Source organism: Bison bison, unplaced genomic scaffold, assembly GCF_000754665.1.
Source record: "Bison bison bison isolate TAMUID 2011002044 unplaced genomic scaffold, Bison_UMD1.0 scf7180017864379, whole genome shotgun sequence".
In the NCBI taxonomy this organism is placed as follows: domain Eukaryota; kingdom Metazoa; phylum Chordata; class Mammalia; order Artiodactyla; family Bovidae; genus Bison; species Bison bison.
The window spans coordinates 10,609,467-10,621,074 of NW_011494951.1; the positions used below are offsets into that span (position 1 = coordinate 10,609,467).

Sequence of the window (11,608 nt, forward strand, 5' to 3'; positions counted from 1 at the left end):
GTCCCTCTTTTCTGGATTTCCTTTCCATATAGGTCACCATAGAGCACTGAGCAGGATTCCCTAAGCTATACCATAGGTTTCTCATTAGTTATTTATTTTATACAAAGTGTCAGTTGCGTGTACATGGAAATCCCAATCTTCCAGTTCATCCCACGCCCCCTTTCCCCCTGCTGGTATCCGTTATGTCTATTCTCTACATCTGTGTCTCTACTTCTCTTTTGCAAATAAGATCATCTACACCATTGTTCTGGATTCCACATACATGTGTTATTATATGATATTTGTTTTTCTCATTCTGACTTCTTTCACTCTGTAGGACCATCTCTAGGTCCATCCTGATGTCTGCACATGGCACAGTTAGGTCCCTTTATGTGGCTGCGTAATATCCCATTGGGTATATGTACCACACCTTTTTTATGGGTAGATATGATTTTCATTTGTTGTTTAAAATGTTAAGTCTAAGTCTCAGATCTGTTTATGGACAAACTTCCAAATTGCTCTGTGACTTTTCTGTTACTCTACAATACAAAATGAGTCACTACAGCTAGAGATTTTGATTGTAGAAATGTATACCTGTGGCGGATTCATTTTGATATTTGGCAAAACTAATACAATTATGTAAAGTTTAAAAATAAAATTTAAAAAAAAAGAAATATATTAAAACATGAGAAAAACTGTATGTACAGTTAATGTGCCTGTGGGTTAAGTAATCAGTTCCCATGGATCATACTGATACTATTTATGGACTTTCTGGTGGTTCAGCAGTAAAAAATTCAACTGCAATGCAGGAGCCCATGGGTTTGATCCCTGAGTTAGGTAGGTACCCTGGAGAAGGAAATGGCAACCCACTCCAGTATTCTTGCCTGGGAAATCCCAGGGACAGAGGAGCCTGGCAAGCTATAGTCCATGGGATTGCAAAGAATCAGACACAACTGAGCAACTGAGCAGGCACACACCCTTGCTCTATCATCTGTCTAATCCACAAATACTTACTGAAAACTTAATCTTTGCAAGGTATCCTGGTAGCGTGTTTTCTGTCATGGCTTCAAAGAACCAAAGGTTTTAGAAGGTTGGAAAGACCCCTTTACCAATTTGAGTCTTTTTCTCCTAGAAGCAGATTTGATTACCTTCTTCTTTATGCCCCAAGGACTTTGTTAGCCTTAGGCTTTCACTGTGGGGATATTATTGCACTGGAGTTAGTTGCTTATCTCCATCTCCCGTGTTAAACTGTAAGCTCCTTTCAGGCAGGTGACAGTTCTCACTCCTGTGTGCTTAGTACCTGCCCAAGTGCAGCGTAGTCAACTGTGGAAGGTCTGCAATATGGACTTTGGATTCAAAATCAGGCAGGCTTTAGCCTGCTGCCCCCCCACCCCCACTGCCCTATACCATGCCCCTGCTGCTGAGGTGTTTTATTCTTTAGGTAAGACTCATGAGAACAGTTGCTGAATGTAAGCAAAGGCAAGACTCTTGTGCCTAACAGGGCCAAGTAACACTCTTAGAGATCTTCCCATATAATGTATAGTGTTCACACTCCTTTGGAACTGCTCTGGAATTGTCTAGATTTCATATTTGAGCATGAACTGGGGTCCTTTGGTAGGGCTGCCAGCTTTAAGAAAGAAAGACAAGGGGCATCTAGTTAACTCAGATTATTAGATAAACAACAAGCGATTTTGTACTATTAATTATGTCCCATTATTGCATTTATATACTTTAGATTTTATCTAGCAACACTACCTTCAAGATGAAGAGTAAATTGGATGTGGAGAGGGCCACGTAAGATGTTTCTTCATAGTTTTTTATTGAGTAGAACATTTATCTTCTCCAGCTCCTGACAATAAATGCCAGTAGCATCACCTATCACTGTGATAGTGAAAAGTTGGCTACATTCATCCTGCTACCCACCATGAGGTAGTGCCATATTGGTTTGAGAACCATAGAGAAGCAAATGAGAGTGGGAATATACCCATGAAACCAAGAGTCAAGAAATGTACATACCAGTACTCCATAGATATCAGTCACACAGTCTCAAAAGTGAGACATCCTTGTCCATTTCTTGGCTAGAACCTCCTTTAGACCTCTCAACCAAGCTCTTGAGAATAGTTATAAGTCTGACTTGCTTAAGCTGTATAATATTGACAATGGATTTTGGCCCCATGAGAAAAGATCCAACACTTCTCCCAGATTTCCTAACTGCTTGACTTATAAAAGGAAAATAAAGTCACCAAACCCAAAAGGTCAATTATAAACATGAGGATAATTATGCTTTCAACTCAAATAGCACTTTATGTAACACATTTTTCTGCCCATTATGTCATTTGATTGTTAGTGTGGGATTTATTAGCAGATGAGTGAATGGGAGATATGCTGAATCTATTGCTATAACCAATTTTCATTTCTTGATATCATCAATTTGAAACCACAGATGAGAAAAGATTCAGGCTCATCTTTCCCTTCAGAAGTCTGTTTGTTCCTTTATCAGTTGTAGGCTTTCTCTGAGGTCTTTTTTAAAAATATATAACTAATCCTAGATTTTGCATTAACATTGCAAGAATACTTTCTCTTTGTGCTACTTAGCAGATTGTGTTAATCTAAGGCAAGAGTTTTTCATTAAATGAAATTAAAAGTCAATGAAAAAAATAGTGATGAACTGCCTTCCTCTCAAGACTATCTACCCCACGATGACAATGCCTGGTGAAAGCAGGAATTCAGTGCATTCTGAATGCATGAATCAATGAATGAGTGAAGAGAAAAATGAGCTTAAATGAATACCTGCTTAAGTAAATGAACTTAATTTACTCCAAATCTTGCCAGCCAATAAAGACTTCTGTTGAAAAGGATAACTCACTAGAATTACAATTTCAAATACTAGACCTTCCCAGAAACCCTGTAATGCAGCTCCATCAGAGAATAGCATTTTCCTGAGTTACCTGAGGCAAAGACAATGATGTCATTATGTAATGGAAGTGCCACAAGCGTCCAGTAACTAACCATCAGGCACCACTCTGAAGAAGTGCATTCCTTCCTCTCCGATTAATTTTTGAATGCAATCGCAGTTCCCTTCCTTTCGTCTGGTCCTCAGCAAACAAGATATAGAACCCCAAAGTGCCTAGAACAGAGGATGCCACTCCTTGGTCTCGGAGCAAAATAAGGGTGGAAACGTCACCTTCTGTTGGACAAGTGTCATCATTGTAATAGTTTGGAACTTGTTTATTTAAGTCATCATCTTCCATTAGTATGAACTTTTCTCCCAGTTAGTCATTAAATTCTCAAGGTTTCCCTATGGCAGACAAATTTGATCAAGCTTTGCCCAGAGCCAGAGATTTTCCTACTGTGTGTTAAACGATGAAAAGAATAAAGGGAACTATCCTTTATATGTATGTCAAAGTGAAAGTGAAAGTTGCCCAGTTGTGTCCAACTTTTTGCAATCCCATGGACTATACAGCCTGTGGAATTCTCCAGGCCAGGATACTCAAGTGGGTAGGCGTTCCCTTCTCCAGGGAATCTTCCCAACCCAGGAATTGAACTGGGGTCTCCTGCATTGCAGGCAGATTCTTTACCAGCTGAGCTGCCAGGGAAGTAGTATTAATGCCAAGTGACTGGCATATCATAGGTTCAACTCATTCTCTTATTCATCCATCCATTCATTTATCCAAGCAATAAACATTTGCTGTGCATTTTTCATGGACAGCACTAAGCTAAGGTATCTGTTCAGTTCGGTTCAGTTCAGTCATTCAGCCGTGTCCGACTCTTTTCGACCCCATGAAATGCAGCATGCCAGGCCCCCCTGTCCATCACCGGGGAGATCACCAGGGAGAAGTGATTGAAGATTAAGGTGTGTGTTATTTAACCTTATTTAATCCCTGGTGGCTCAGTTGGTAAACAATCTGCCTGCAGTGCAGGAGGCCTTGGTTCAATTCCCGTGTTGGGAAGATCCTCTGGAGAAGGGATAGGCTACCCACTCCAGTATTCTTGGGCTTCCCTTATAGCTCAGCAGGTAAAGAATCCACCTGCAATGTGGGAGACATAGTTCCATCCCCGGGTTGGGAAGATCCCCTGGGGAAGGGATAGGCTACCCACTCCAGTATTCTGGCCTGGAGAATTCCATGGACTGTATAGTCTATGGGGTTGCAAAGAGTTGGCCATGACTGAGCAATTCTCACTTTCACCTCACTTTAAACCTTCACAAGTATCTTATGATGTTGGCATTCTGATCACCTTGATGTTATGTATAAAGAAACTGAGGTTCATTACCTCACACACCTAATTTCACACAGCTCTGGTGGAGCAGAGGCTAAAAAGGACCCAGAATCAGGGATTTTGAACTCTACTTCCTTAAATGGAAAAAAAAAAAGAAAGAAAAGGAATGAAGAATTTTCAGAAAAACAAAATTACTTCACAGAGGAAGAACCCCTGGACTAATTGGCATATACCTCTCGAGGAAGCTACGGGTCTCTAAATGCTAGCTACACAGTCCTATGACAAATTTTGTTTTCTTGGGTTCCCAAATCATTGCAGATGGTGACTGCAGCCACGAAATTAAAAGATGCTTGCTCCTTGGAAGAAAAGTGTGACAAACCTAGACAGCGTGTTAAAAAGCAGAGACGTCACTTTGCTGACAAATCTCCATATAGTCAAAGCTATGGTGTTTCCGGTAGTCATTTATGCATGTTAGAGTTGGACCATAAAGAAGGCTGAGCACAGAAGAATTGATGCTTTCAAATTGTGGTGTTGGAGAAGACTCTTGAGAGTTCCTTGGACAGCCAGGAGATCAAATTAGTCAGTCCTAAAGGAAATCAACCCTGAATATTCACTGGAAGGACTGATGCTGAAGCTGAAACTCCAATAGTTTGGCCACCTGATGCAAAGAGTTGACTCCTTGGAAAAGACCCTGCTGCTGGGAAAGATTGAGGGCAGGAAGAGAAGCGGGGTGACAGAGGATGAGATGGAATACATAGAATCTAGAAAAACGGTATTGATGAACCTATTCGCAGGGAAGGAATGGAGACACAGATGTAGAGAATGGACTTGCGGATACAGCGCAGGAGGGAGAGCGTGGGACAAACAGACAAAGTACACTCTCAGGGGTAAGACGGAAGCTAGTGAGAAACTGCTGTGCAATGCAGGGAGCCCGATCTTGCACTTTCTGATGACCTGGAGGGATGGGATGGGGAGAGAGGAGGGAGGTTAGGGAGGGAGGCGATGTGTGTATGATTATGGCTGATTCACACTGTTGTATGGCAGAAGCCAACACAACGTTGTAAAAATTTTTTTTAAATAAAATATTCTTTAGTTGAAGAATAAAAACAAGAAAGAAAATATATAGGTGTACTACTAAAAAAACATGCTCATGTTCATATCCTAATAGTTATTAAGTGTTGTGTCAAAATGCTGATTCAAGGAATCATTTTCCCAGAAACATATTTTTAATCATGTAAGGTGATATTGCAGGGAGAAAAAGAAAGCGGGGGGAAATGTTTTCAGAATTCCGATATAGCAAGCACAATAAAAACACAGCTGGACAAGGTGAACCAATATGAACCAGGGGAAAAAAATATAGCAACCAGAGATAGGCAAGCTACTCGGGCCTTATAGAATTTCTCTACCTTAAGGGCACACATGCAAATGCACCTCACATAAAAGCACATATTACAAGACAAAACTGAAGAACTGCATCAATATTGCCATCAGAATTTTCAGAATAAAAGGGAAACAGGAAAAAAAATGTAAAAGAGAGGTAAGATGTGTAGAAACTGCTCCAGAGAGGGGCCGACGTGCAGGTCTTCAAACATCTAGTGGGATCTGACGACTAAGGAAAGAGCACGGAGAGTGATGGCACGTCCCCAAACAACTTTCTGCTTTTGGACGGTGAAATAAACCCAGAAGCCACAGACGAAACAAAACAGTCTTCGGCTCATGTGACTGTAAAGGTGTGCGGTCCTGCCAGAAACTTTACTCTGGAAGGAACGTGGGACTCAGCATAATATGAGTTGTGAGACGGCAAATTACTGGGACCCGTCACCCTCAAATTACGAACAATATTTAAAGGATTAGCGACGACTGTGTTATCTGAGTTGCCCTCGATCTCAATCTAGAGGCCGAGGTACGCTCATTGGAATTCAATTGAAAAACAACAGCTGTTTATGGAGCTGTTTTCTGTGTGCTGGAAACTCTGCTAAGAAATTTACACGCGTCATCTCGTCAAACCCTCGCTTTGCAAAGGAGGCCGCTGATGCTTCAAAAGTGACTGGGACCAAATCACACAGGTAGTAAAAGACAGGGTGGCTCAGTGGTAAAGAATCCGCCTGCCAACGCAGGAGACGCTAGGGACGCGGGTTTGATCCCTGTATTGGGAAGATTCCCCTGGAAAAGGAAATGACAACCCACTTCAGTATTCTCGCCTGGAAAATTCCATGGACAGGGGAGCCTGGCAGGCTGCAGTCCATGGGGTCCCAAAGAGTCAGACATGACAGAGCATACATGCATGATCTCTGTCCAAATGAGTTGAAGCTGGGATCAAGTAGTTTGATAGTAATCAAGTAAAAGACAAAGGAGGGTCTGAATCCAGGTATCAGACCCAGAGCTCCTGCCTGAACCACGCTGCTGCTGCTGCTGCTAAGTTGCTTCAGTCGCGTCCGACTCTGTGCGACCCCATAGACCGCAGCCCACCAGATTCTCCAGGCAAGAACACTGGAGTGGGTTGCCATTTCCTTCTCCACCTGAACCATGCACCTCTCCCTAAAAATAATGAGGGAGATAAATTTTTTTTAAAAAACTGGGGGCCAATGAGAAGTGCCCCCAGATAAGATGGCATTTTAGTATTTGTATCAGCCCTCCCCACCAAATTTCCAGAACAAGGCCAACCTGGACATAATGTAGAGTTTGGAGTCTTCAGCCCCAAAGCCCAGAGCCCACACACACTCAGTCACTCTTCACTTCCTCTCCCACTTCACTCACCAGTGATGACTGTGGGTTTTCTGCAGTGGAAAGCCTGGGAGGAGGTGGTCACTTCAATGCTGCATTTCAGCAGGAATTGCCCAGCAAAGCTGTCTGTGGGCTCCCTGCTGCCCAGCAAGCTCTAGGTACTTGACAAGGACTTGACCACGGCAAGCCTCTCCAATGCACAGAAGCTGCACTGACGCCCAAGCTGTGTATTGTTATCAGTAATAATAGTGGGGACTTCCCTAGCAGTCCAGTGATTAAGAATCCGCCTTCCAATGCAGGGGACAAGGGTTTGATCCCTGGTCTGGGAACTACGACCCCACATGTCACAGGGCAACTAGGCCCACCAGCTACAACTACTGAGCCATCCCCCTCCAGAGCTCAGGCGCCACATCTAGAGAAGCCCGCACACCACAGTGAAAGATTCGGCATGTCGCAATTAAGACCTGATGCACCCAAAGAAATAAAAAGTGAAAGTGTTAGTGGCTCAGTCATGTCTGACTCTTTGCGACCCCAAGGACTGTAGCCCACCAGGCTCCTCTGTCCATGGAATGCTCCAGGCAAGAAAACTGGCGTGGGTAAGCAATTCCTTCTCTAGGTGATCTTCCCAACCCAGGGATGGAACCCAGGTCTCCTGCAATGCAGGCAGATTTTCTACCCTTTGAGCCACAGATGAAGCCCTAAATAAATAAATAAATATTAAAAAGAATACGAGAGCTGACTGCTACATTGTTCAAACGCTCCAAGGGTCTCTGATCATCTTATCTCCTTTAATTTTTACCATAAACCAGTGATGGTAGTATTGAGTCCATTTGAGGAAATAGAGGTTCTCTTTAATAATCAAGGCATAAGTTAAGACCCAAGAATGTTCACACTGAATCCTTGTGTGCTTTCTATTGTTGAATATATCCAACGGCCTCCCAGCCTCTCCACTGTCTCCATGGAACACAGGAGAACTTTCTCCATGCATCTCTCCCAGCAGAGAACCCTTTCCTGAATGAACTGGCAATCACGTATTTCCTATAGATGAAGAATACAGCCATCGCAGCCCTGGACGTTAGCCTAGGTCTCTTTAGGGGGTTAACCAGTGTCTTCACCAAAAGTGTCTGTGCTGGTCACCAGGAGCTGGGGAGACTGTGCCCACAGTTCTGCTCTGTGCCCAGAAAAGGTGCAGAGGAAAACTGACCCTTGCTTGATGCTGACAGTGAGCAGGCAACCTAAGAACGGTCACTTCCGTACAAGATGGAGGAGAAAATCACGCAGCACCTTAAAATTGCAAAACGAGCGTGCAGAGGGCTCTGCCATCCCCTTCCTCTTCTCACTTGTCTTCTCCGTCAAATAAGACACATTATTATTTGCGACTGGTGTTTTCAGAAATGTGTGAATTGACACACATTTCTTCCCCCTTGGCAGTGGGAGATGAAAGGGTAGGATGGGGTGGGGTGGGGTGCCCTGACTCTGACTTTGGAGGTGGTCAGCCTGAGGCCTCGCAACTCACCAGCTGGGGCTCTGGGGGTGAAGGAAGGGTCCACTTCCGGAAAAGACACTCTTCAGCTCTCCTGATCTTTAACTTGGACTTGCTGACCAGGAAGGAATCTCTTCTGCCTGGCCCTCTTCCCCATTCGAGAGTCCACCACACCCAAAGAGAAACCACCTCCCTGGACTGTGGGTTTCTCCAGCTGCTGGGAAAATACCTTCAGGATGGCTCCCGAGGCAGCGGCAGGCACATAACCTTAGGCGCTGCACAGCCCGATGGCAGACCTTTTCCAGTAACTCTGTTCCTCTGGGTCCTCTCCTCATCAACTACACACCAGCCTTCTAGGAAGACAGCAACAGTCTCCATCGGCAGTTCCGATCATACCCGATCTGAGGAGGGAGGCCACTCCCATCAGGAGAGTAGGGACCCGGGTGGATGGAGCAACAGGGACTTTCTAAAAGGCAGAGCAAATGGACTTGGCCGGGAGGCCAGTGGTTAGGACTCCTCAGTTCCAATGCAGGAGACAGGGGTTTAATCCCTGGTCAGAGAACTAAGATCCTGGATGCCACACAGCCAAAAAATAAATAATAAATGGAAGAGTAGTGTATTTTCCCAAACATAATTACTTCCTGAATTATTATATGATTAGGTTTCCCCCTCCCAATGCAGTTCAGTTCAGTTGTTCAGTCGTGACCGACTTTGAGACCCCATGGACTGCAACACACCAGGCTGTCCACCACCAACTCCCAGAGCTTGCTCAAACTCATATCCATCCAGTCGGTGATGCCACCCAACCATCTCATCCCCGTCCCAACCGTGCAACTTAAAATAGATCCAACCACACCCTAGAACTTATTTGAAAACCAAGCAGAACACGTTGGTTTGAGTTCTCCCCATTTAAAGAAGTGCAAAGACCTCTGTTTGGTGGTATAAAATTTTCCCGCAAAATGTCCATTCATAGAGTCATTCAATGAGTATTTATTGGGCACCTGTCTTGTGCCAGTTTCTGTATTAACTTGATAATTCAGCAATAAATAAAACAAAGCCCCAGTGCACAGAGAGATAACATTCTAATACAGGATGACAGGCAACAAATAAACAAGTAGCACATATTACAGGATTTACGGTAGCTTTGAGATACGATCTATTTGAGCTGAGAGACCCTCTGAAAACACAGAGATAGGGAGGGAGAAGGAAAAGTTTTTTTCTAGTAAGGGTTAAGTAAACCTCACCTGGAATATTTCTTGGTACTTAGAATGAAAGTAATTTGCAGAAATGTCTTACATATATAAATGTAATAGCCAAGTCCTACTTTCTCCCTCAGAAATACACAGCTCTCAGCTCCCTGCAAGGTGTCAAGAAAAGGCTGCAGCCCCCAGCACGGGGCCAGCGTGCGTTTTCCCTGCCCAGCCGGCACAGTGTGCCTGGACCGCCAACGGGTTAAGGTAGCCTCAAGATGCTCGGAGCGCTGCATAAACAGCGCGTGTCAGACGTTCCAAACATCCTTCATCTTCCCTATCTCCCGGTCCTCGGCTGTCAATCAGCTGTCACTAGCCCGCACATCAGCAAGCGTGCGCACATCACCCGACTGTCAGCAAAGCAGCTGATGAGACTCGGCTCCAGACTGTCAATCATCTTTGTTTCTCTCTGCCGCTCGGGAAATATTTTGGCTCAGAGGAACAAAGAAGCCTGGGCAACAATGGCTCGTTGTCAGGCAGGCACTCCTGTACGTGAATATAAGATCTTCAAAGAGCCCTGATCATGCCTCACTGCCCGCCTCGCCCCCCGCCCTCCCCGCACCAAATGATGTTGGGGTCAGGAGTGGACAGATGGAAGATTGAGAATCTGTTTTATTAGTAATTCTAGTTCCCCGAGCAGACCCTGATGGATTCACACACACACAAATAAGCACAGGAACATGAAACAATGATAACTTGAAGTTATCTGAGCTTATGCCTCAGAAAAAATAAGGCTCGGAGGATGGATGACTGCTTGGTTCGCAATTATTCATCATTGATCAGGCAGGCTTTTGGGGAGAGAGTAACTGTTAGATTGCTGAGTTCATTCATCTCCCAGGGAATTCTGAGATAGTAGCTTCGACTCTCCCACTCTCTGGGGTGTGAGGAGGTTGGGAGCACCCACGCTCAGAAAAGCCAGGGAACTCATTAGGACCCCGGTGAGGTGGGTCTGCTGGTGCTTGCAACAGGCGTCCTTATGTCGAATGTAAAGACATTCTGGAGCAGCCCCTTCTCTGGCAGAGAAGCTGCCCCTCTCATATAAAACACGTATTGAACATGTCCCCTACCTCTAAAAGCCTGCAATATACAAATCTAAAGAGATGCTCCTGGCTCTGAACTTCCGTCGAGCAAGCTGTCCTGCTCCCCACCAGTTTGCCACTTTTGCAAAATCACCATGCATGTATTGGCATAATTAATCAACTCATCTTGCAATAGATCCAAATACTAAGTTATCTGAAGCCCTGTAGCATCAAGAAAAAAAAAACACTTATTGTACGCTAATTGCTTTGCAATACATTTAGAAGCCATCAGATCTTTTCATGGTGTTTATCAAGACTGCTATTACCTATCAATTACCCAATGCTCTGAACCGACCCGTTTGTACATACTGTGACCGCTCCCATTATCAGCTCTGTATTTGTGACATTTGGGATGCTTTACCCTCTGACAGACAGATCCTTTCCTACTGCGCAACGCTGATTTCTGAAAACGCATCTCTCCTGATCTAACTGGACATTAATTGCTTTTGTGCTGATGTATCTATGCCTCTCAGTCTCCCAGCATAACTAGCAAATCTCATCTCTGACAAGTTGGCTGAACCTAATCAGGACAGATCAGCTGTTACCCAAGGTGCCACGGGCTGTAATTTGTGGTTCTTTACAGAGTTATCACTCGCTGGAAAGACAAAGAACTATAAATTCTGTCAACAGGAATCCCAAAGTGTGTGTTCCAAGCAGCTGTGGGCTCCCCCGCCCGCAAGAAAACATAGCACTTGTCAAATAAATACTTGAGATAATTGATAAGAGGGGATTAGAAGGATGTGGCTGATACCGTGACTGTAAGACTTTTTTTTTTTTTTTTTTTAAGGAAACTTCAGTAGCAAAACGGTGCATGTGAAGTATGAGTTGTCAAGGATAAAGAAGGTTTGCAGGGAAGTGAAAAAGTTGATTTAAAG

General features: G+C 44.2%; 1 protein-coding gene across 6 annotated transcripts in view; it reads right to left on the minus strand.

Moving 5' to 3' along the window:
• LDB2 (LIM domain binding 2) overlaps positions 1–11,608 on the minus strand; it is a 454,021-nt gene that overhangs the window by 270,581 nt on the left and 171,832 nt on the right. The gene's annotated exons all lie outside the window — the stretch shown is intronic.